At 35.6% G+C, this 26,880-nt stretch overlaps 1 protein-coding gene and 1 long non-coding RNA gene across 3 annotated transcripts in view; one reads left to right on the plus strand and one right to left on the minus strand.

Annotated features, from left to right (window-relative positions):
* Positions 1-26,880, minus strand: part of Angpt1 (angiopoietin 1) — a 211,740-nt gene that overhangs the window by 106,325 nt on the left and 78,535 nt on the right. The window lies entirely within an intron of this gene.
* LOC150059121 (uncharacterized) lies at positions 23,901-26,414 on the plus strand. The gene is made up of 3 exons (XR_016536593.1): positions 23,901-24,067; positions 24,979-25,134; positions 25,868-26,414. It is a non-coding gene; the product is annotated as an uncharacterized LOC150059121 (long non-coding RNA).

The following is a 26,880-nucleotide window of genomic DNA, read 5'->3' on the forward strand; positions in this document are numbered from 1 at the left end:
TCAATGATTCAACCCTTCGATAAGCCTTTATTCATTTTAGCAATATGTTTATTTCTTAAATTAAGACATGCTGAACTATACCTAAATTGAAGCTAATTTGAAGCTAAATTTTCAATAATTATTGTTCATAAAGCATGTTGCTTGTTAAAAGCAAAACTCTGCTAATCTAAAAAGATTTATAGTTATTTTGAAAGCATATATATTATATAATCCTGAATTAGAATACATATGCAAGAAATCTATTGATTTCTTGACTTATATATACATATATATAACCCATATGTGTATAATCTATACACATATATTTTGTATGTACCTATTATGAGTCCTCTATTAGTATGGAAGGTATGTATAAAGTAATAGACTCTAATTATTTCCCCTTAAAATGCTTTGTTTATTTAGCCAATACAGTAACATGAAATTGTAGCTTAAGTATCAGAAAAGACACATGCATGTGTACACATGGTAGATTCTTAGACATGTGTATATATGTATCATATATAGTCATTCTTATTTTGGATAAATGCTGAGCAACTTTACACATTTTCTATGTTAGCAAGTCTTTTGTTGTAGATGCTAAAAGTATAGTTCTTTTGTAGTTCGTTGGTAGAAAACTGTCTATACTCAGATAACACCATCATAAAGTAGTAACTAATAGCAATGAAGTCTGTTTAAGATAGTAAACCTGTACACAAATCTATGAAATTGGTGACACTTTCAATCCACACAGTACTAGAGAAAAGACAGCGTTTCACAGGTTTATCTCTGTTAGCTCCACCTGGCTGAGTACAGACACATATTGGAGGAATGTCTGGGCTTCCCAGCCCTTTTCTCCCAACATTTGTCCCCCCCCTTGCCTTCCCCCTCTATGGCAAACCCCACTGGTGACTGCTCTGAGCATTTACAACCTTACTATGACCTATTTTTAACATTAGCATTTACATTAGGAATCCTTAAACCTGAACATTCTAAATCCTAGTATGTCACTGAGCCCTCATATTCTTGATTTAAGGCTAGGAGTTCTTGTAGCATAGTACCAGACAAAGAGCTATTAAAAGCTCTGATAACATGCTGAAACTTTTGTCTCATATCAGGAAATCATGCTTGTTTTCATTCACATGTTTCATAACTATTTCATCTTTAAGAGGAGCAAATGGAGAGTTAGAGAAGATTTAATTCAATTTGATTGCTAATTTCAGTAAACCCAGTTCAAATGTGGCTGACCATTGAACCATTTTGTTTACAATTGGGATAATACACACCAGGCCTATTAGCTCAATTGTAAAAGTCTCACATCAAAGGCAAGAATCTTTACAGCCTCCCTGATTTCTTCTCAAGTGAAGGAAGGTCTTGGTGAGGGCTCACAGGCAGGTGGAATCTTGCAGCATGCAGGGCTATCTTTAGCTTGGTGTTGGGGAGAGCTCCCAGGGGTGTCATCAGGAGATCTAAGTGATTTTTTTTTAATATCAGCCATGTAAATTTTAAGGTCTTTTTAGTCTCTGTGAGATAAACTTTTCTCATAAAGAAAATCATCTTGCTAACTCTATCTGTCCCTACAACCTCAGAAGTTTGTTGTAACAATCAAAGTAAATATGAGTGTCAAAATAATCTGGCCATCTGTCAAGTGTTGGAATGTTGGATAGTTTGGTGTGGCTGGAAGGAGAAAGCAGTTTAAGAATTTACTAGAATTTGTTAGTCATATGAATTCCCTGTTATAACTGCCTCATAGTCTTCATTGAGAAAGCCATGAACCATTTAGTATGTGTTACTGTATTCTTTTGTCATGTCTCAATTTGTAGCCACATGAGAAATATCACACTAAAAGCAGAGTTCTAAACTGACAGCTCAAGACTGACAATGAACTCCACTGTTGGTTTACTGAGTATCTTGCTTTTTCCTCTCGATGCTTCATCTTGTGCATTTAAAAAATGAACATAGAATGGACCCATATCATAGTATTATTGGCTAATAAACTGGGGAAAATCCTATAAAAATATACCAATATTGAAAAGTAAAATAAATTTCAAATAAAAAGAAATAAGCCTACATGTTCACAGTCAGAAAAATGTGAGAGAATACAGAGCAGTAGAACACTGTTAGGTGATTTGTTACATGAAGTTTAGCTTCTAATACCTTTTATTACTGTGATTCTGGGCCAATCACTTCAATAATCTGGACCTAGTTTCCTCCTTTGTAAAATGAATGCACGAATATCTATGTCAAAGTAGTTTGGTCAGATTATAATAAAACTATTTCAGAGCAATAGCCATGCAAATATGAAAGATTTATGACAGCATAAGGTAGCTCTCTGAGTTACATTGTCTGTCAGATACTGAAGAGTTTCTGAATCTTCATTCTTAAAGGGAAATAGGCATCTCTCCTTGCAACATGATCTCAATATACCTATGTGCTATACAGTAGCCAAAAAGTCTATACAAAGTTAATAGTATTTTATTATAATATCAGAAAGCCACTTGTTATACACACACACACACACACACACACACACACACACACACACACACACACACACACACACACACACAAACTCCTTCAGAGTTTAAAACAACTAAGTGTGCACTGGAAATTGTGTCATTGAATTACTAGGTTCAGAGTAAAGGTTTGCTTTAACTAAACTGAATGGTTTCAGTGGCTAAGTTCCTTTACAAAACTACCATGAGAGTGCAGGGGCTGTGGGCTTGCATGAGAGGGAGGAGATAGGGTAATTGTCTTTGGAAAATTATTGTCAGCACATCAGCTAACTTCAAAGCGGATAAAGCATAAAATTATATATATTACATGTGAAAGGGTATCAATGTATGTGAATTGATGCACCTTCTATCTGGCAAATATCATGTAACTGTTTTATTAATTACAATAAAATATTAAAAACAATAAAATATCAACTACTTTCCTTCAGATTACAAGAGCCCAGTAAGAGTATTGCAAGTATTTAAAGATTTTTTTCTAATACATTGTTGCACATATTGATATACTAAAGCTGAAGCACTTCAGATCATTGATATAACTAAGGATACAAAAGAAAACACAAGTATGACATACAAATAATTAAAAACATTTCTTCGTATGGCTTTGTAAGTCTTCAAGTGGTGATGATTCTCGTGAGAATCAAATGTTCCGTTAACAGAGACTCATGTTTAAATTTATTTAAACCTCAGGAGCTTAGCAATCCTTTATTTGATCCCACAACCGAAAATGTCCCAGTGGATGCTTATTTGATATCCAAAATATGGCAAATGAGGAGTCCTTTGAGATTTCTGTACTTCTTGACTCTCAACATCCATGCATTTGTAAACAGCAAGCTATTAGGCAGGATGCAATGGCCCATGTCTCAGTTAGGGCATGAGTAACGGGGTAACATGGAAGGGTAGCATTGGCATTGGCATTTCATCTTTATAAATGACTTTAAAACCGAAAGTGATTTGCTCACACAGAGACATTAAAATATTCTGAAAATACTTAGGGACATAATTACTAGAAGAGAATGGGTTCATTCTCCTCAGGAGAAAACAAACCTATAAGAAAGTCAAGTGACACTGTACATGATGCATGTGCTCATGAACTGGCATGTTGAACTGACACAAGTTTGAACAACTACTTAAAATAATAATAATAATAATATCAGGTTAGATTAGTGGCTTTCTCATGTTTTTTGTAAGCCATATAGTATGAGGCATTGTTTTGAGAAAATGAATTAATACCACAAACACACAGACACACAGACACACATATGTACATGCATAAGATTTCGATGTTTATATATTTTACATTGTCCAATTTTATTTCATTTATATAATAAAGCTGGACTTCTATTTCCTTTTCTCTTAGCTTCCCAATAATCATATACTTAGCTAAAAAACAGAAAATTCAAAGCTGATGTTCATAATTATGATTGCTGTTTCTTTTGTTTGGGCCCTGGGTCTGAGATGGTGCTCGTCGGTATATCAAGTCACCGAGGCATCAAATAATTATAAAATCAAGGTCTACTCTGTGTCTGTTTTATAAATGAGATCAGAATTCAGTTCTGACTTTACAGTCTGGAGAGGGAGAGCAGGAACTAATCAGCCCTAATTAATGTTCAAAACCATATTTATATCAGCAAAACCCCAAAAGTTGGCATCTCACCACAGACTAAACAGAACTCTAAATGCACAGCTCAAAAAGTATCATGATATCATATACAAACTGACAAAATCTAAAATATGTCCACTTATTTCTTTTAAACAATTATTGTTCACAAGTCATGCAGCTTCGATGTAGATGTTTTAGAATAGGGACTCCCTCTTTCTAATCAAAGTAATTAATTTTAAATTACTATTTGCAAAGCTCACTTTTTTTTTTGCCAATCATGGGCTTGAGCTCAGGGTCTGAGCACCTTCCTTGGACTTTCTCAAGGCTAGAGCTCTACCATTCGAGCCTCAGCACCACTTCTGGCTTTTTGCTATGCATGTGGTACCGAGGAATCGAACCTGGGTCTTCATGCATGCTAGACAAGCACTTTAACCACTAGGCCAAACTCCCGGCCCCGCAAAGCTCACTTTTTATTATTACATAAAGCAACTAAATTGAGTGGACTGAGCTAATTATGTAATCACTTTTGAGATAGTCTATTGAGCTCTGCCTTCTCATAGTCATGCCTATAAAGACTCCTGCTTTTTAATCATTACTTGTCCAAATGACCAATAACACAACAGCATGTCAATTAAGATAGTAAATGATGAAAGACACAATGTCTTCCATCTTGTTTTGCCTTGAAGGTATCTCATTGTTGATCTATCTATCTATCTATCTATCTATCTATCTATCTATATATCTATCTATCTAACACCTATCATCCCCCCCACTCATTCTAGGGGAAGCTGTTATATTGGAAGGGTATTGAGATGCCCACATGGAGAGAAATTAAAACCTCTGGCCATACTAAATGAACAAGCTTGAAATGGATCCTTCCACCCCAGGCAGGTCTTCAGGGACTGTAACCTCTGAACCAGTTCCACTCAGTTAATGCGTCCTCAGTTCTCCAGTCTCACAGTTCATGTGAGATAACAAAAGTTTGATATTTTAAACTTCAAGATTTGTGGAAATAATTGCTAGGTCATTAATAGGGTTATAGATCTAAATTTGCAGGATGCTTCTTCAACAAAATTTGCTCTGAAAATGTTAGTATTTTATAGCAGCTTTACTAGTAAAAATAAGTTCCAAAGGACTAGAATTCTCATGTTGGAAAAATGAAAGAACTAAAAAAAAACGTAAGTCATGAACTACTTTACAAAATCTGATAGTTTGCTGAACACCAGTGGCTCACACCTATGTCCTAGTTACACAGGAGGCTGAGATCTGAAAATTCAAAGCCAGTTGGAACAGAAAAATGTATAAAATGCTTATCTACAATCAAAACTAGTTAAGAGCCAGAGAGGTGGACCTATGGTTTGAATAGAGCACAATCCTAGAACCCAAAAACCATGCATGAGTACAGGATCCTAAGATCAAGCCCTAACACATACACACACACACACACACACACACACACAGTCCTATGGTTTATTTTAAGTGTTGACCCATATTCAGAGTACAGACTAGAAGTTAGTGGTGATGTAATTTAAGAATGATTCAGACTTGTAAATTTAAGTAGCTAGTATATAATAGTTTGCCAGTCAATCTAATAATCTCTGTGTCATTATTTTGTTCTTCATCACTCACTGGTTATTTTTAAAAATTGCAGATCACTTGAAACTGAATTAGAGAAAAACAAAGAATCAAAAGTTGTACGCATTGGGAGGGGTAGGGGGAGAGAAATGGGCACAAAAACCATGAGAAGGGCTATCAATGTGTGGGAAGTAATGCACCTACTACCTAGCAAATGTTACTGTAACCACTCTACACATTACCTGGACAAAAATTTTTTTTAAAAAGTTATATGTAGAAATTCAGTTGCAACTGCTCTGTTAGCACACCCTAAAACCATTATTCTACCATAGAACCAAACAAATTGATCTAGTTAAATTGACTTTACTTTTTAGGTCTAGTATTTAACTTATCAGATATCTGAACATTTGTCATATATTTTCAAGATAAAACCAGAGAGTCTAGTGACAATGACCATGGCTGCTGTTTCTAGAAATCATCTCTCCTGTAGAACCAGAAGTTCTTATAAAAATGCTGATGATTGGGCCAGGAGTTTGGCCTAGTGGTAGAGTGCTTGACTAGCATGCACGAAGACCCAGGTTCGATTCCTTGGTACCACATACTTAGAAAAAAAAGCCAGAAGTGGTGCTGAGGCTCAAGTGGTAGAGCTCTAGCCTTGAGAAAAATCCAAGGACAGTGCTCAGACCCTGAGCTTAAGCCCAGGACTGGCAAAAAAAATGCTGATGATCTAATAGCAACTAGAATTTATGTCTATGACACCTGCCTGCCAGTGAGTAGGGGACAATGAGAAATACTTCCTCTGGTTGGTAGCTCAACAATATTCTGATGTATTTTCCCCAGGTATTGGGTGTTCTATTTATAAGTTGGTATACAAAACTGATGACTCTTATTTTGTACTCCGCTATGTATTTTCATGACATAGAGATAAAACTAAGCTTTTCTGCTTCAGTTTTAACACTTTTATCATGTGTAGAACAAAGACAACTTATTAGCATGTACAACTGAAATGAAATTTAGCTTATTGACATCTCAAAACATTGGAGATAATTGTGAGTAGGGAATACGTGTGTACCCTGTGGCTCAGATAGAAAAAGCGATAATCCTAATTGTCAAAATTAAATTTACCAAGAGTTTTATGTTGTTGCTGTGATAAGGTGCTAAAAAGGACCTAATTGACAAAGTGTAAATCCTTTTCCAATTCCTAACTGTTCTTTTCAGTATCTCAAATCTCTACTCTCCTAAGTGGGAATTAACTTCAACACTATATTTAGTTGAGTGCAGAACAGATTTATCTTCATGAATCAGAGAAGGTATTTGGAGATACCTGAAAAAAACAGATGATTTTTGAAGGAACACTGTCACTTTGCCAATACACTAGTTAAGTCACAATATGCAAAATATGGAAGATAGATAAAAAAAATACTCTGGAACACCAAACTGTATAGAGTTGATTACACTGGGAATTGGACAGCAAGTGTGATCCTGGTGTGTCTGAATGTGATTCTCTCTGTCATGAAAGGAGAGATGTAGATGTAAGGAGTAAAATGACGGAGTCCAGGGATCCATTTGTACATTTCTCTCCAAAAAGTTACTATTTACCGTGGCCTCAAAAAAATTAACTTCTACCTTGTTGGAAGCTTTGCTTCCTGGGGATTTTTTTCAATATAGATTTAGTGCACCAGAAAATGATCCTGGACTGAAAGATTTACCATCTGTTTTTCAAATGCCTGACTTTCCCTTAGGAAACAATTACCAGAAAAACCTGATGTATCCTGAAGTAGAAGAACTTCATTAAGAAGAAAAGAATTAAATAGATGGGTATGGCGATTTGTTTTAAATGGCCTCTCATTTATTCTCCTAAGAGAAATGATCCAGTTAGAAGTAATACCAGCACTAGCACCCAATTCTTAAAATATTTTCCCCTCCAGTGAAAGCCAGCTGTTTGTTTCTCCTACCAAAGAATTTCTGAACTTAGCACCACTTCAGTTGGCTGCCTTAAGAATGTTGACCTTAATTCCCATTTTACAGAGTGAAGGGTTAGGATTAATGTGCTATGTGTGTGTGTATATATATATATATATATATACATATATATATATATTCTGCCTTTCAAAATCTTTTCCATTTACTCATAAAAGAAGCTTTCCAACTTTTTCATTTTTTTAAATAGGTTAAGACCAGGTTATTTCCACCCTAAAAGTATGATTAAATATATATGTGGTAAGTAAATAGGAAACTAGGAGAGCCAACTGCAATAGATTGTAATAATAATCCTAGAGTCTAGCATATTGAGTACATTTTTCAGGAAATTATTGTAAGATTAGAGAGTATATTTATATTTAATTGTACTTTATATAGTGACACTTCTCATAAGGAAATATAGCTTTAAAAAGGCAAAGGAATTAAAGCAACATGTTCATATTCTGTTGGAAGTTACTATGGAGTCATGTAGGCTTTGTCCTGGCAACACTGTCCAGGCACAGGCATGAGTAGGCACAGATATCCAATCTATTTTTAGCTTTCTAAAGCTAGTGCTTGGCAGAAATTAGGCTAGCTAATTGCCTTAGAACTAGTGCATAGCAGGCTTGGGAATATGGCTTAGTGGTAGCATGCAAAAAGCCCTGGGTTTGTTTTTTGGGTTTTACATAAAAAAATATTAATGTTAGTTTTACAAAAAAAAGAAGTAGTACATAAGTCAGTAGTGAGCGTTTCTTGAGTATTTGTGGTTCCAATGTGTGATTTTACTAGTCAGGAAGAACTTTATCGTTGAATAATTTTCTACTAGACAACAGTTTACAACACATGGCTGTAAACCCAATAATTGACTCAAGGTCGCATTTTCAAACTTGATCCCTAAAAGGGGCAAGCGTTAACTATTCCTTACTATTAAAAATTATAATGAAAACTGGGCTGGTATTAGGTGCTATTTAATTCAAAGAGAAAAGAAAAGCTTAAATCTTTTTTTTTTTGGTTTAACCATAATCTTAACCCCTGAAGTGCTCTAAGAAAATATAAATCCCAGGAACAACTGCATAAAATTCTACAATGTTATTAGTAGGAATTTTTGTGCCAAATTCTAATATATAGCTTTTAGATAAACTCTAGCAGTGAAGTGTAGAAAGGTTAGAGTTGCTAAAACTAAAAATCCAATTTGAAGATGGAGTCTCACAGATTTTCTGTCTGGACTGTTTAGGAATCATGACCTCAACTTACTAAGTAGCTATGATTATGAGTGTGATACACTCGTGTCCAGCTAGCATTTCTTTATTTGGGCAATAACTAACTCTACCTCTTCAATTCTTATCCCAGCAGGTCACTATCTCCTTCAACAAGCACCCCACAAGAGTGTAACTTCTTTAAACTATCCTATTTTAACAGGTAAAGACATATCATATAGTTACATAAGAATTTCAGCACAGGACTGAAAGCACCCCTGGGTGGTAGAGTACTTGTCTTGAATGTGTATATCCCTGAGTTTCTGCTTCAATACCACAAAGAAGGAATGTAGCAAATCATTGCACTATCCCTTTCTATGTTTTATCTTCTGTTCCTATATTTTGCCATAAAACCAATGCTGTGCATATTGGAAGAAAGTATAAACTTATACTTCTCATCACAAGTTACATTCTATATGGTTGGGAGAGAAGTATCCAAGAGCATGGTAAAGTTTAGCAAAATTTTCAGAAGTGGCTTCAACCTGGAAGTAGTAAATCTTAGGAGTTCACTTATAAAAGAAATGACTTCAGTTGAGAGGAGAGAATTTTTATGGTAACACTACAAGTTAAATATAAAAAAATACTTAGAAAGGAATGGAAAGGAAAACACATGTAGAAAAGTTGAAGACTTGAAAGTGAGGAAATATGCTCCTTTCTGGTGCATAAGGAGAGAACAATGCATATTCTACTTTATCGAGAATCTCTGAAACTGTTGAGCAATATGGTGAGACCCAGCCTAAGTGTGGCAGGTGTTTAATGATAGCTGGAGAGAATTTGAAATTTATTCCACTGACAAAGAAGGAAATCTAAGGACATAGGCCTTCGAATTTGACTTTGGGTTCTAACTAGATTCTAAAAAGTAAAAACAATAAAAACTTTTAAAAAGAAATGGAATCATTGGAAACATAGCTTTCAAGCTGTCAACATGCGATTTGTGTTTCCATGAGTCTGGGAAGTATAGTATTTCTAAAGGCTTTTGAACTTGTAGCTTAGGAAATTTCCAATTTTGAATCAAGCATTCATTAAATGTTCCAAAAGATCAAGTACAATGTTATTTTTTTCTGACTTCTTAATCTGTACCACTCCATCTCAAAACACAGCTCATCACTGATTATCCAAATACTTACAATCAGAGACCATTTTTTGTTGGTAATGAAGTGTAAAGATGGACTATAAATGATGCAATATACCCACTGTCTAAATAAATAAAGACCATTTGTTTCATTTCACTTCAATACACACTTTTGCTAGGGAATGTTCTATTTCTTTTGGAATACCAAAAATTTCCAAGCATCTATCAACAGCTTTTTCATGTTGAAATATAGCTTTTGTTTGTCTTAAATTCCAAAATAACTATACAATAAATACACTGGAAGTTTTTTTCAAAAATTAAAATGCTGAGTTTTCCTTCCAGATGCCTTGTGCCATTGGCATAAGCAAAGATGAAACACTAAGACTCTAGTCTTTATCTTCTCTTGAACCTGCTATATGTGCTAGGTAAGGTTTGGCTAAAGAGGTTGCCAGTGTTAGAGATGAGAACATTAAAAAAATTCATTGAACATCAAAGCGATATAAGGCGGGTTACCCTCAAGTCTACAGATGTTAAGCTTGTTCCTGTATGCTCTCACTCTCACACAGCTGTTTTACATTATTCATTCTCCCACTACTGGATAACTTCTATAGATCTTATTGAGTAATCCAGCTATTTCTATCTTTTGCATACTAATTCCCCAATGCATTTGCATATGTATTTTTAACCTCAAATTTCATGTTACACCAGAGCAGGTGTGTTGCCTTTAAGGGTCACATGGCATATTATATTAACTAATTATTTGTTGTCTATCATTTACTGTTTATTACATATAAGTTGTCCTACATGAATATATATTATATACATGCACATATATGTACATAGACATGTATATATATATATATACTTACACATTCATATATTTGTATATGTGTATAAACATGGTATAAGCTAATGTTAATAGTGAATTGTGCTCAGCCTTTGAAGCTACTAAAACATGCAAATAAGGTTTTATAATTTGTTTTAAAAGAGCAGAACATTTTATAATGAAACAAAATGCCTTCCTAAGGGACCACTAAGAACATGTTGAGATCTTCAGATATTCCAAGGGATACTGGTAAAAATAATGAAAGAAGTAATATACAAAGATCTAAGAAATTTTGTACATGTTATAACTAAGAATATCCAATGCAAAACAATTGGCAAATGTATTTCATCATCAGATACTAGAGCCCAGGGATATCTCCATTTTTGAAAATGTGTTTTAAGAGAGTGAAAAACTACAAATAGTCAAGAGAAAATGTCAAGAAAATGTTACTAAAATAATTAAATAAAATAGGGAGAGATAGCAATAACTAAAGTTTATTAAACTTATGTTCCAGGAACTTAAAACCCGAACAACCCAATGAATAATTTGATTTTATATGGTCAAGAACTTATATGATCAAAAGTTCGTTCTTTCTTATGTTATAAAATAGGTGATGAGTCTATGAAAATGGTCACATCATTATTTCTGCTCCAAGTTATAACCTTCCTAGCTTTCTACTAAGAAGGGCAGAGCCATAGAGTCCAAAATTTAAAAATATGCACCTCCTGGTGAAGTGACCTTATACGGGCTAAGAGCTTTGAATAAACCAATTATCACTAATCTGCTATGAAGTAAAATTTTGTCTATGCACAGTTTAATACTTTGCCATTAGCAAAACAAAAGCAAGTCCATCTTTGTTGAGGAATACATTGACTACGCTTCCAGATGAATTTTTCTGATTTTGAAAAGGCCTGAAGTTCAATCTGTGGAGACTACAGAAAAGATATATTCTTCTTGATGCTAGTTCTTTGGTGCTTTAATTTCATCTCCTAGTGGGTAGTTCTTTGTTTTGTGTCACTGGGCAGATAGCCATTGGCTCTTTTTCTGGTTTTACTGGAAAGTTCTTCAAATGGATGTGGTATATTTCAACGAACTTAAGAAAAAATAGTTCCTTTCACTTAATTTGGTAGTTGTGGAGTTCCAAGTCAAACAGAAACTTCAGGCAAAATGCTAAAAGGGAAAATCTTGAATCCAAATCAGCAGGACTTAAGTGCAACATTGTATGTACGGGGAATTTACCCAGGGCAAAGCCCTGCTGGATAGAGCTAGGCAGCTGTGACATTACCTGTCACAGTTGGCTTCTCTCAAGGTTCCTGAGAACCACTTTATGCTTACTGAACTCCTGCTTCATAGTTTGGAGCCGCAGTAACTGGAGAGCTCTGGGAAAGAAGACTAGGTACCCTCTTGAATTGCCTTGCTGGGTCTTGGCACCAGGGCAAGGGCAATCCTGAAGAAGAATTACACTAAGGAAGGCTCTCTTTGTGAAACTCCATCTCCTTTGTTGTTTGCTTCTGGCAAACTGAGAGCATCCTGAGAATGGGTCAAGGGTCTTTCAAAGGAATCCCTGCCAGTGAGATTGAATCACATGGCCAAAAGCAAACTGGAACATTCTTCCATGTCAGACTGGGACGTTATGACAACTGGGTACTGAGATGGTGGGCAGGACAAGAATGAGAGACGAGAAAGGACTTTTCCAAGAGCAAAAGATACCCAATTTAAGGTGTTCCTTTTAAAACTTAAGTGAGTTTCATTGGTTGGTTAGAATAAATGTTGCTTCTGCACCTATTACACCTATTTTTAATGTTATTTATTTAGTTTTTTTCCTATATCAGAGTAAATACACACATTTATACTAAAACATAATTTATTACACACTCATTCATGTCATACATACTGATATATAGATTAATTGAGAGCCATATATATGTACAGGTATGTATAATATATATATATTTAATGCAAAATTATTATTTTATCTTTTGTAGCCTTGAGAAAAAATGTCAAGTGAAAGTATGAAGCCCTAAGTTCACGCTCAAACCATAAATAGTAAGGTTTTTTTTTAACAAACCTTGATTTTAGGGGTATATAAGTTTAACATTCTGTGAATAAATGAAAAAAGTATTGTTTAGACTTAAGGAAAATCATTTATGAGATATATGAATTTTCAGGATAAATCTGCCTTCCGTTCCATAAAGCCCTGGTTATCTTCATGAATGTCTAAAAGGCAAACTGAAAATTCAGACCCTGGCTATCTGACAATTTTTTCAAAAATGAATAAAATTCACTCATTATTTATCGAAGGCAGTATTTGTTAGGATTATAAAATTCAAGCTTTCAAGAGAGAATAGAGTATTGAGATCCCACATTGGCCACAGTAAACCAGATCCTTTCCAACAGTTTAAACCTCTGTTGGAATGTAAAAGATTTCTAATGTTAAAGTTCTATTCAAAGTGTAAGCTAGACCAATGGACATTTAATAAAACGGAATGTATAAAATATTTTTGACATGAATTAAGCTTCTACAACTCAGTTACATTAAATAAATATGTACATGTTTGGTGTATATGAGAGCAGTATCTATTTAGAACTACTTTGAAGAGATTGCTAAAATTCTCTTTACCCTCACATATTTCTGAATTTTCTTCATATACTTTGGTTAATTTCAGGAACTATGGAGATCCAGCTGTCTTCAATTAAAGAGATTTACACGAGTATAAAACAATGCCACCCCACCCACAAAAAGGTTTTGCTTTAGAAAAATACAGCTATCTTTCAATCAAACCTGTTATTTATGCTGTCAAGCACTTATGATAACTAAGTTTCCTCTTGTTATTTTCAGTAAGATAGCAAATATGCTTTAAGTTTAAGTACACTATGTCATTCTCCAGATAATCCTCACCCCTACACTTGTTATGGAATTAGCAATTTTTCTTCAGCAGTATCACATCTCCATGTTTCTAGCATGTTACTGCAAGACTCTGTCTCTAATCAATATCAGCACATGCATCCCATAGACACAAATGTGACTGTAAAAGAGTTCTGGGATTGAAAGGTTTCAGGATTATTTGTCTCAACTGACCCCTCCAAAGCAGTAAAACATTGGAGTTAAAAGAGGACAATTCCTTAATGATGCTCACCACAGTTCTTCTCTCTTTTCAAGAGTTTGCTGTTCTTTGTATGAAGAAGAGGGATTTTTAAAAATTCTTCCTTTAATTTGAAATGGCCTTCTGAGTTGCTTTTATCAGTACAGTGTGGCAGAAATATCACCATGTGAACTGGTCTCATGAAGCTTCGTAGTATACCTGCAGAGTCACCATGTGACTAGACAAACATTCATGTGGAGATACTCTGTGTAGCTTCTTCCATCACCAGAGCTCGGTGACTTCATCCTATAGCTAGTATCAATTGCCAGTCATTTGAGCAGATCATCTTGGTTGTCTGGCCCCAGGCATAACCCCAAGCCTCTTTGGACATCTGGTTGCAATTGCCTGTGAGAAAGCCAAACAACAACTGGCCAGCTAAGCCCAGTCAAGAACCATGAGAGACCATTTATTTTAAGCCATAAAGTTTAGGGGCAGTTTATTGTGTACCAAATAGATAACCAGAACAGGAAGGAAAACTACAAGACTTTTAGCTCTAGGGGCTAACCACAGAGGTGGCTTGATTTCAGGTGACCCCTGTAGTTATTTTGTTTAGGTTGAGATCTTAACCATGACTTGTAAAGACACAGGAAGTGAATAGCTCTACTGGGAGACATATTGTAGGAGCATTAGACTGATTTTGTGTCTCCACAAAAAAAAAAGAGAGTGATTTGAAGTAGAGATCCAAGAACTGGGGGGATGTAGAGCTGAGATCTCCAAAGTTAGGGAAACTGGCATGCTAATCCTAACCAGGGTGACATCCAGGGCTCATTCACTGGGACACCCAGTTCCATGTTGACAGTCAGTACAGTACCTCTGGCAGCTGTATGTTATATTCCAGGCCTCATTGGTAGTTGAATTTGAAGGTCTAACAACTATGGGTCCAGGTTAGAATTATCTAAGCATTTGTACACCTTCTCTAAAACTCATGAACCACCACGAAAAAAAAACCTGATTATCCAGACACTTAACACTTATTTTCACTTGGCAGTCTGATCCATGAAGTTTTGGAAAGGAGGATGACTAGCCTATTTAGGAGTCCCGTGCTTAATAATCATAGGGATTTATTTCAACTGTTTATGGAACAGTCTTGCAAGAGTGGATGGAACTTGAGGGTAGGAGGAGTGTGACTTCCTATAGCTCTGCATTTCTCTACAACCCAAGTTCCAGAGGAAAGCAGTTAAGCAATCAGTATTTTATTTATGAAAGCTTATGCAAATTTAGTATTCAAGATCAAGAGTCTTATCATTGCATATGTGGGAACATAATTAAAGGTATCCACAGTCTCTAAGAGAGGACACCTCAACTGATTTGTGTTTGAAAGGTGGCCATGGCCTACCTGTTAAGGGGAGCAGGAAGTGTTAAGGGGAGCAGGGACTGGCGCCATCCGCAATACCTAAGCGTTCCCAGCCCATTGTGGAAGGTCGACAATGGTACAGCCCAGCCACCTTTGCCCTTCCAGGGAGGGGGGATATCCGCTCAGGGTCACAGTGTCAGCTCCCGAGTCTGCACCGTGTCCCTGGCCGGTCAGTTCAGCATCTACTTCCCCAATAAATTCACCTTTTTATATGAAACTCTCTATGTGGTGGATTCTGCTGGGACATGGAATCCCCACTTGGAAGGATGTGGAATCCCCTCCTCTTGACCTCATAACACTACCCCAAACCACTGGAGTCAGAAGTATGGAACTGAGTGTTCAGATTCGAAATCTTGAGTAATTCATGGAACCCAGTAGTTGTTGGTCTTATGTCACACAGGAACACATGCTAGTGTTCCAGTTCAGGAATTCTGCATAATTTGTTTTGAGTGGGACTCCAGGTAATCTGCACAATTAGGGGAAGATAGGAGTGTTTTAAAATACTTAGATGTGCCCGAGAGTTTGGCCTAGTGGTAGAGTGCTTGCCTAGCATGCATGAGGACAAAGGTTTGATTCCTCGGTACCACATACATAGAAAAAAGCTGGGAGTGGTGCTATGGCTCAAGTAATAGAGCAATAGCCTTGAGAAAAAGTCCAAGGACAAACCCATGGCTAGCAAAGAAATACTTAGATGATTCTTAATATGTATGAGGAATAACTTCTAATTACTAACCTACCTGAAATTAATAAAATCCATTTCCAACTCCTTAAATACTTATAGATACAATGCAAAAGGTCATCATAATCAAGAAGGGTATCTACGACTTGTAAAAGATACAATTGGCTATAAAGTAAATAACATTTTCTTATTTGTAAGAATAATATTTCTTTTTTGGGGGAGTGGGAGGGTCATGGGGTTTGAACTCTGGGCCTGGGCACTGTGCCTGAGCTCTTCAGCTCAAGGCTAGAGTTTTACCATTTGAGCCACAGCACCACTTCCAGAATAAGATTTCTTGCTTAGTAAGTATATAAATCTATTCTGTAGTCTGTTCTCCACTCTCATCTGAGACACACAAATTCAGCAGTAGCAGATAATGTTTATAATAGTAAACCTCCCAATGTTATATAAAAATTTATCACAAGAAAAAATATAACAGGAAGAGATAGTATCTTGAAATTCAAAATCATTGGGTAACTACTGTTACCTATTAAAGAAGGAATCCAATAAGTAGCTTTCTATCTATGTGTATATTTGGGAGAAATAATATAAAATGATCAAAAATCATGACTTGAGTTCATTTATTATAATTGAATTTCATTCAAACACTTGACTAAGGAGGTGATAGCAATGCTGTGAAATATAATTTTGTCGTAGAATTTGAGAAGAACCAACACATATAAAATATTGGCAGCAAGATTTAGCATATAATAAAGTCAGTATATGTTACTACTATTATACTAGCACAATTGTACATGTGAATAACTAACTAATATTCATATACAGAAGGCTTTGGTAGATTACCAAGGAGCGATATCTTCAAATTTAACATGTAGAAGAAATGGAATATTCTAAGGCAAGATGATATGATATTGATGAGAATTTATTAATTTATTCAGAACAATTTATCAGATACTAGTTTTGTCTGAGAAGTGTATTATACTCTGTCTGTAGTCATGGTTCTCATAGAGTAGATCCAGACACATGGAATTGATGAAACGGTTGGGACTTGAGGATTCTGACAGAACCAATGGATTAATTCAGTGACAGACTCCTAATCTGATGCAATTATTGGGGGGAGATAGAAACTTTTGGAGGTAGAGTCTAACTAAAGCAAGCAGGAAGGTATCCTTAAATCTTATTCCAAAGCACCCTACTCCATTTTCATTTGTATGAACAGACTGCCTGATTTTATCATTCCTGTCTACCTGTCTGGTCTCTCTGTATAGCATAGACTGTAGAATAAACTTCCTGTATTACAGAATTTTTAACTCAGTCAGGACAAAGATTAAAGAAGTAACACAATGCCTCTGCAGGCATTGGCTGTATATCTGTATCGAGTGGCTAAAACTGTGCAGCATTTCATGTGTTCTGTGTTTCCTGTTGCCAAAAAACCCTTATTAAATTATATGAATCAAACTGATATTAGAGAGATTTCTTTTATTTCTTAGATGTGAGTAGCATTTCAGTAATGCATTTTCAGTTATTATATACTTTGGCTAATAGGAAGTTGTCATATTCTGTCTAATTTGTTAATATAGGTATATGTGGCAGTACACACAATGAGAATACATCAATTCACATAGTTACAAGAATCTATAGTAACTCAGTTTAAACAAATGAGCCCAGTATTTTGATTCCATTTCCTGCATGATCAAGACCACCCTGTACTGATATGGCTTTTCAGAATAAAAATGTGGTGCCATGAAAATGGAGATATACTATTGCTGTGAAACTGGCCCTAATCTTGTCTTTGTCACTACCAGATACTTTAAGTTAAAGTCTTTTATTTCCTCATGTATCAAATGGGTAAAACACGCCCTCTACCTACTTTATGAGTTTGTTTTTATCACAGAAATGGCTATGTGTGAAGGGCTAGCCATCAGAATTTGCCTTTCTTTGGGATGTATCTAGGTCTGCCATGCATAACATGTTGGAGCTTGGCGATCCAGACTCAGCCTTGGAATGGAGAGAAGGATAATTCTTTAGAAGTCTAGGTCTGGGAGGAATAAACTTGATATATAAAGCAATTATATTTCATAATAATGGATGTGGCAGAACCTTGATAAATAGCAAATTGAAGAGGATTCTTAGTGTCTGTTAGTTCCATCACAAATCCTCCACTGGGAACTGTTCACATCTTCAGACGAGAGAGTTGGCTTAATTTTCCTGAACATCTTTTCTCTATTTTAGCTTACAGCAAAGCCAAACAGAGGATAACATATAATAAAAACAATTGCAAACTGCCAAAGTAAATGTCTGTGCAAGACAGCATGTTTGTAGCTCCTTAGAAATATTAAAAATGTAATTAGGACTCTATATGGATATATATCCATATATATATACAAATATATTTGAGACTAAATTCATATAATAGAGTTTTAGAAAAAGGTTGCAATTATTTGTCCCATAATTTTGAACAAGACAATGTGGCAAGTATATTATAATATCCCTTTACACTTTCCAACATGCCAGAAATATTAAAGCATAAGGTTGTTTTTATTTTAGAAAATCATATTGAAGCCAGTGTTTTGAGAGCATAAAATCAACATCTTATAATTCTTATTTCCTTTCCAAAACATGTAACAAATTATACATTTCAAAGGCTTTACATCTAAACTCAGTAACTGCATTCCCTCTAATGGTTAACAGGCCACACATACTATAAGGTAAATTTCTCATCATAAATTTTAATGCATCATTTGCTTGCCAATAATTTCTAGAGTTCTTCATTTTTAATCTCATTCTCAGGAGAGTTATTTCTATTTCAACTCCGTTTCCTAACTCATAGCTGACTACTAAGTATAGATTTGAGATTTATGAGAGTGAGTCCATTGGAATTTAACACGAACTTACAGTTGAACAATAATCACTTTTTTGTGATTAGAAAATAGAACATCATACTAAGATTCCTGGACCATTCAGTTAAGTTGACTGAAAATATTGGGGTAAATGTTCTGAAAGTTATTTTGTTCTACATAGTATTGTTGAAATAAATGATCAAAAGTATTGTCTTCCTGTAGCTTGTATGGTAATTGATATTACCTAAACCATGATTTTATCCGAAACCAAACATAGAATGAAGTCACCAGAGAATCCATTGCTTGAAAGGGATCCATTATAAATCCACATCGCATCATCCAGAAATGATACAAAATGGTCAGCATATAAGAGGATTGTTTTAATTTTGCTATTTAATTATTTGATACAAAAATAAATAGCAACTTATGCTTGCTGCATTATGCCAAATGCTTCACAAATAATAACTCCTTATATTCTCAGAATGACCCTTGATGTAGGAGCTATTCTTATGCTCATTTGCTGTGGGAAAATCTGAGATCACAGATATTGAGGAATTAACATATGATCATAGATCTCGTAAGAAACCAGGTTAGGCTTTGAGTCCAACAAGTCTGAACAATCTGGATTCTGTTCATTGAATGAGTAAAAAAGGCCTGGGAAACAAGAGACCCTTTTGACTAAGAGTTGTAATTTTGAATATTCAAAGAATTACTTTGGGGTAGTATTGAGGTTGGAATTCATGAGCTTGTTTGAGCAAAGAAAGGCCTTACTGCTTCAGGCATCCTCCAGCCCTGTTTATCTTTTAATTACTTGGGGGATAGCATGTCAAGTTTTGCGAAGGCCATTCTCAGCCCATGATTCTCCTATGTACAGGCTTCTGTGTACCTAGAATGACTGGTGTACACCATCACACCCACCTTTGTTGAGATGAATTTTGCACAAACTTTTTTTTATTCTCCACCTGATCTCAAAATTAAGCCCTTCTCTTCTTTGCCTCCCAAGGTGCTGGAGTTATGGGCATGAGCCACAACAACTGGCTTTGAAAGAATTGTTTGAAGGGTACTTCCTTAAAGTTCATATGATTTACCAGATATCATTTTAATAAATAAATAAATAAATAAATAAATAAGTAATTAGCTACTAGTAAGGAATTACTTAAATTGACAATTAGTTGACCAAGACCAGAATTTGTCTTTGGCTATGATCCTAATTCTTTTGCAGCTTCACAACTTTAACTCCTACTTGTATGTAGGCTGGGCTTCTAGACTCATGAGCACACTTCACAGAGTATGAGGCTATGTGACAAAAAAATAAACAAATAAAACCAAAAACCAAAACAAAATTTAATCCCAGATCACCAGGAGGCCTGGCCTATTCTTTGTTTTTTTTCTACTTTATCTTCTACGAACTTCAAAATGTATATGACATTCATTAGAATAGGCATAAAACAGGATATGGAAACAAGAGCTCTATAAAGCATGATTGTTGTTCTTAATGTACTATGTTGTCTCTCATCTCTTTTGTTGTCCCTTGGTTATTTTCATATTGTTACAGTATCTAGCCTTGATATCTGGTATATTGTATATACGTTTATTTGTTTATTTGAAATAGGAAAGGGTAGGAGGAAAACAAGATGAGAGGAGGGGGAGGGAATTGGGACAAAAACATGAGAAGGGTTATCAATGTATGTGAAGTAATGCACTTTCTATCTGGCGAATATAACTGTAACCCTTCTATGAATTACAATAAAAAAAGAAAAATACACACAATAACCTGGACACCCCCCCTACACACACACGTGACTTCCTCCTCTAGGATGTCCCTGAGGACCTGAGGTAGCAAGCTGACACTCAGCTATATTGTTTGGCAAAGGTGAGCTTGTAATATACACACTAGTGGATAAAAGGATTCTGCAAAAGAAAATGGGTATCACCGGAGCCAAATGAGTCCTGTAGTTCATTCCCTGTTATTACAGCACAATGTATAAAAGTAAATGCATCTCGGTTTATTCAACTATTTCATTCTTGAAAGAACTTAGACTTGTCTCTTAACCCTTCACACAATAATGTATTAAATAGCCTGAGAAACAGTCCTTTACAGAATAGTATAAGTACTAGTAGGACCTAGTCCCAGAAAGGTGTGTCAAATCTCACTTCTGACAGATTTCTTTCAAAGTCATGGAAGAAGTCATCTATACATCTAAGGTGTTAAACTACATCTTTCCCCACATACTCCAAATATATTGTGTTACTCTCAAACTCTGGTAAAAGAAAACTCTAACTCACTCTCTCTCTCCCTCCCTCTCTCTCTCTAACTCTCTCTCTCTCTTTCCCTCCCTCCCTCCCTCCCCCTGCCTCCCTCCCTCCTTCTCTCTCTCCCTCCCTCTCTCTCTCTAACTCTCTCTCTTTCCCTCCCTCCCTCCCTCTGCCTCTCTCCCTCTCTCTCCCTCCCTCCCTCCTTCCCTCCCTCTCTCTCTCCCTCCCTCCCTCCCTCCCTCTGCCTCCCTCCCTCTTTGCCTCCCTCTCTCTCTCCCTCCCTCCCTCTGCCTCCCCCCCAACACACAATTTTATTTTAAGTAATAATGAGGAAAAAATCCTAATTATCAGTAATGAAGCTACAATTTCACTAAGATTATACTGTTCTTAAATATATTTTCTTACAAGTTTCTAGTCATTTGCTGTATAAGTAACAAAAGCCATGATAAACCTGTCTTTTTTTGGCATCTTAAAATCTCCTTAGGATGATTATAAACTGTGGTTCTTAGCGTGGTTATAACCCTACCCACTTCTGTAATACACAATAACGCAAAGGAGCAGATCCTTAAGGAAAACGAAGTGGGATGGGGGGACTTTCTGCTATTGATGCTGTTAAACTCTTTAGAAAGAATAGGAGTTTAACTGCTTAACTTCCATAATGCTGAGAGGCTGCTTATCCTGAAGGAATGATTCAGTGGTAGCCTCTGAGCTTTTATGGAAACTGCTATTTTCCTAACACTAGGATTAGAGCTGGAAGTTATTTTTTGTCTCGAGGCAGGAAGGTAGATAAACTTCCCATTGCATGAGCCATGGAACAACAGAGTTTCTGTTCCTTCTTGGTCTACTTTTGATCAGTGCATTTTAGCTAAATCCCTTCTCCAGTCTGACCCTTATTAGAATACATACAAGCCAGGCATTGGACTATCTCTCAGAGATCAGGGGCCAGAGCCAGGGGAAGATTAATGAGAATTTCTGCAGAGAACAGCCCCAATCTCATCTCAGACAGAAGGCCAGGCGGTGGAGCATGGTGATTGAAACAGCCTCCATGGTAGCTCCAGATTTCATGTTATCAGGGTTTACCCAAGAGGAGTGAGCTTTCAGAGTTGCAGTAGGGAGGGGGCAGGGAAGGAGAATGTGTTTAAGGGATATCATGACAAAGTGCCTGTTTCTTCTCACTTGTGAAAATGTAGGCTATCTGGAGGTAAGATGATAGGAGCCATCCTGACCAAACAGATTAGCTCTTAATGCCGTTGGACATTTTCTTTAAGTGCATAATAAACTTACATGATTTTTTAAATTTCCCAAATTATTCTAGTCTTCAGGACAGTTTTGCAAAGCTTTTTCTTTTGTATTTATATCTTTATTACATTAATTTTCTCATTCATTATTTGGACAATATTGAAACAATATGGAACATTAATAATACACTTGAAAACACAGTGGCTCTTTCTGAAGCTTCCTTATGGACCCTTTCACCCCTAAAAATCCCGAGAGTAATTAAGTTAGACAAAGTGATCTGGTTAATTCTATCAAGTGGCTTATAGATGGAAGGATATTGAGATGATATTACTAATAATAAATACTGAAGGAGTGAATGTTATAGAGAAATACAGAAAAGACCACGCAAAATGCTGGAATTGTTCAAAATGTAATGAGCATTTCTGAAGGGAATTCTCTGCCCAAGTTCAGCCTGCGTGCTTCCTATTTTTCCTTCAAGTAGTATATGAATGTTATGTCTGCAGATTCGCACAGATCAAGTGGTTGATTGGATTTTCTAGGGTTTGAACTCAGGGCCTTGGGGTTCTATGCCCAGTCTTTCATCAGACTTTTGCAAGGAGTGGCTGAAAGGCTGCATGTTAGGATATAGGAATAGACAGTAATCTCTAAGATCCTTTGCATTTCTATGCTCTTGTTTGATTGCATTTTCTATATTTTTTACTTACAAATGCCCAGTGGAGATCAGTAAGATGTCTAATTAGCTATCAATATGATTTTATTTTCTGCTGTCCAATATGGTTCAAAACCAACCACAGAAAGCAAAGTCTAAGAGACTCCATGTCTACTCAACCAGCAGAATGAGAGATTGGAGGTGTGACTCAATGGTAAAACATCAAGTGTGAGCAGAAAAGCTGAGCAAGATTGGTGGGTCCTGATTTCAAGCCCTAGTACCAGCACACAAAAAAGTCATAACAGAAAATATAAATAACTTTTGCTTGAAATATTTCACTTTGAGTGAAACTTAAGGCAATTCATAATGTCTAAAATAAACATACATTGACACTTCTGCATGTTAAGAAACAAGTTAACATAATTATATATGCCTTGATTTGAAACATGCCATATAGATTATAGATTTAGCTCAAACTTATCCAGTATATACCATTAAACAACTTATAAAATTGACAGTTCTCAGAGAAAACTGTTTAAGCCAGCATATACTTTGTAATCATTAGGTACCCTCATCAAGAAATGAGGTTCAGTTCAACGATGTAGAAAACTGTGTTATTCTGTTAGTAGATGTTTTTGGCTATTGAGTTAGAAAACATTTCAGAGCTTTAATGACATAGAGAAAAGCTTGCCTTAATGATACAACTATCTGAGAGTACATGCTAATAATGTCTGACATAGCCAGTGAGTGAACATATAATGACAAAATAACAATATCAACTAGGCAACTAGTGGATATTAGCTCTTGTCTATTTGCTGGTATTAAAAGAAAATAAAATAATGGATTGAGCATCACATGAGGAAATTCAGAATAGGCCCTTGCCTATCTTTAGTGGGGCTGCTAATAGTACTCATTTAACCAAATTATTTTTCACTTATCTCTACTTTTTTCCCTTCTAGATATTACCTTCAAGATTACTAGACATTTAAACCAAGATTCTCAACTCCTATTATAATAAGAAATCAGTGTTATCTTTCACTGAAAGATAATAGCTATATAAAGAAATGAACATCAAACATAACTACAAACATTGTTCTATTGAAACTTTTCCATCACAGACTAATATGGTTAGTGCTTATAGTTTTGTTTCCTGTTGTGTAGTTTATAAGACCAAGTAAAAACTGGTTGAGAGCTCAGCAGCTCTCCTTTGTACTCTGTGATGACACCAAAGAGAATTAGGCAAATGCTGATAAGAGTGAGAACAAAGGGATGCTGTGTAAAGAGCTATAACCCTACCCTGGAGAACTGCAGAGTGGATCATTTTTTACTTTTTCAATAATGACATTAGTCACATATAGAAGGAATATGTGATTCATTTATTTTGTACTTTAACATGAGAATACTTCAAAACTTATTTGTTAAAGGAAATGCATGTGTAATTACTTGTTCTTCATCTATTCCTCCTTCCATAAATGTACCTATACTTGACAGGCCATAGACATCTGAAAGGCCTATGGCAAGCACTCAGAATGATGCCAAGTAGAAAACTTTAGCCTCCAATAAAACAAAGCCAGATGTTTCTCATTTATGCAAGCATTTCCCTTTTCTTAGAGTAAGATGTAGGGGTTTTATTTTCCTTTTAAAAAAAGGAAAAAGGGCAGTTGTAAATAAGTTTACACTCCTGAGTAAGGAAGGAAATGGAAAGAACTAGTCAGGTCTCAGAGTCTACTGATCAGTCTGTCCCATTGGAACCATTTTCTCATCTGGTTCTACTATCTTTACCCCCATTCTAGACTTACATTTTTCTTAGGATCAGGTTTAGTGGTTACAGGGAAACCTCAATGAAAGAAGACTCAGATTTTCTTTCTCAATACCTTATATTCTGTTCAAAAGCAACAACTACAAAATATCCTAAATGATCAACTTGTCCATGCGTATAAAGGTTTTGGTGTCCTGTGATTCAAATACCAGAGTTGAAATAAAACTAAAGTAAATTGTATCAGATTATCAGGGTTGTGCTGTCTTTGTCCTTTATTAGGAGGCGAATTAATTCCGAACTGCCCTTACCCAGGTTCTGATGATATCTCTGAGTATCCTGGATGAAGCAAAGTCTTAGGAACTTCTACAGGCAAAATGACCAGATGTAGTGGATTCGCCTCAAGCAGCAGTACTTTCCAAAAATTTAGTTATCTTTGTAAGTAAGGTCTTTGATTCATTTAGAGACGTATTTTTTTGCAGTTTCTAACTGATCATAAGACATGTAGAATATGAAAATATAATCTAACATATTAATGAGTTTGGGCAATTTGAACAATCCCAGGCATATTTTCTCACAAACAGCCTCTATTTAAAATAGTAATGGAAATTTCTGACCTTATACAAATAAATAATTTTAGACTGCCTACTTGTAGCATTATGAAGAGCCTTATTTAGCTCATTTTAACAAAGAAATGTTTTTCATTGCAGGTGATACATACATTATTTTGGATACTAGAGTTAAGTGAAAATTTTCCTCAAATGAATTTGAAGAATGCAATTAAATAGTTTTAAATGCTTGTGTTATTACTTGAAGGGAGAGAACCTTGCATCAACATTTCCTGGAAGTATTTGTAAAAAAGGAAATCATCTATGTGTTCTATAATTCTTTATGATTTCAAATTTTCTGCCAAGTGTGATGATGCCTTTTGAACCAAATAGTCCAAAGAATGTTTTTTCATGCCTCATAAGCATGAAAGGTTTCTATCCTGGTCATATTATCCATTTTCTGGTCTCAAAATAGACTTAAATCAAACTATTCTGCACAGAGTGATAACCAGAATTATTTTTTTAAATTTCCAGATAAAGCTAGGTATTTATTCATGTATTATTATTATCACTGTTATTATAATTATAGCTAACACTTCTCCTTTTTTCTATTATTTCTCCAGTGGTGGGATTGAAAGAATACGCAGAAGGAGGAAAGAGAAGTCACCATAATACTTGGAAAGTGAACCTGACACGACACTGGGACATTTTCCGTATTCCATAGTTTAGTTGTTGTGGGAAATCGTGAGAATTCTTTCTGAGTTATTTCAGTAGCTGTAATATCCAAATTAGGAAGTAACAAGAGCAGATAAAATGTAACAGAAATTAGAATACTTATTTAAAACAAGCACACACATTTCCAAGCCTCCATTGGTTTTTTCAAAACATTCATGTTAATTTCCAAACTAAATGACACATTACCATTACACTGAATATAACTAGGGGACAGAATTAGTTCAGAAAAAATGCAGGGGACAACTTTGTAAAGTTCTCATTTCATCTCTTATTCTAGAAGTTTTGCTTTGGAGGCAAAGTCAAGGGCTATGATAGGCTTGAAGAGAGAGTTAAACAGAAGAAGACAGTTGGCATTGCTTAAAAACTTTTCCCTGAAAACAAGAACTAGTTCCAAGGATATCATAACATGTTAAACAAAGAAGCTGCCAAAATAAATGGTTGTAATTTTTATTGTACTATTAAAAAAGATTTGCTCTTTTGGTATTCATCAGTATGAAGAAATATACTCATCTGTCCAACATTGTGTCAAACTCTTCATTATTTTCCCATTACTAAGTCTACCATGTTGAATTCAGGGGACCAAAAGATTCACAGAGATGAAACACTAGAGATGATTCTAGATCTTTTGTTGACAATGAGGGTATAGGTGGTCCTAGAACTTGCCAATAGTGGCTTACCCAAGCTCCAGCTACCACCATCTCCAAGGAATTGGCCCTGGCTCTCCTCAGTGAGAACCTGGGTTCTGATCACCTGTTTGGTGAAGTGTCAAAACTTGACAGAGGCAATCAAATGATCCACCATCATGGCAGAAGGCATTGGATTATGTGAAGATGTGTCTTGCTTGGTTAATACATAATACATAATACATAATACACTTGTAGAGCACAAAGGAGTTAGTAAA

This window comes from Megascapheus bottae, chromosome 9, assembly GCF_031878675.1.
Source record: "Megascapheus bottae isolate mThoBot1 chromosome 9, mThoBot2.hap1, whole genome shotgun sequence".
Lineage (NCBI taxonomy): Eukaryota > Metazoa > Chordata > Mammalia > Rodentia > Geomyidae > Megascapheus > Megascapheus bottae.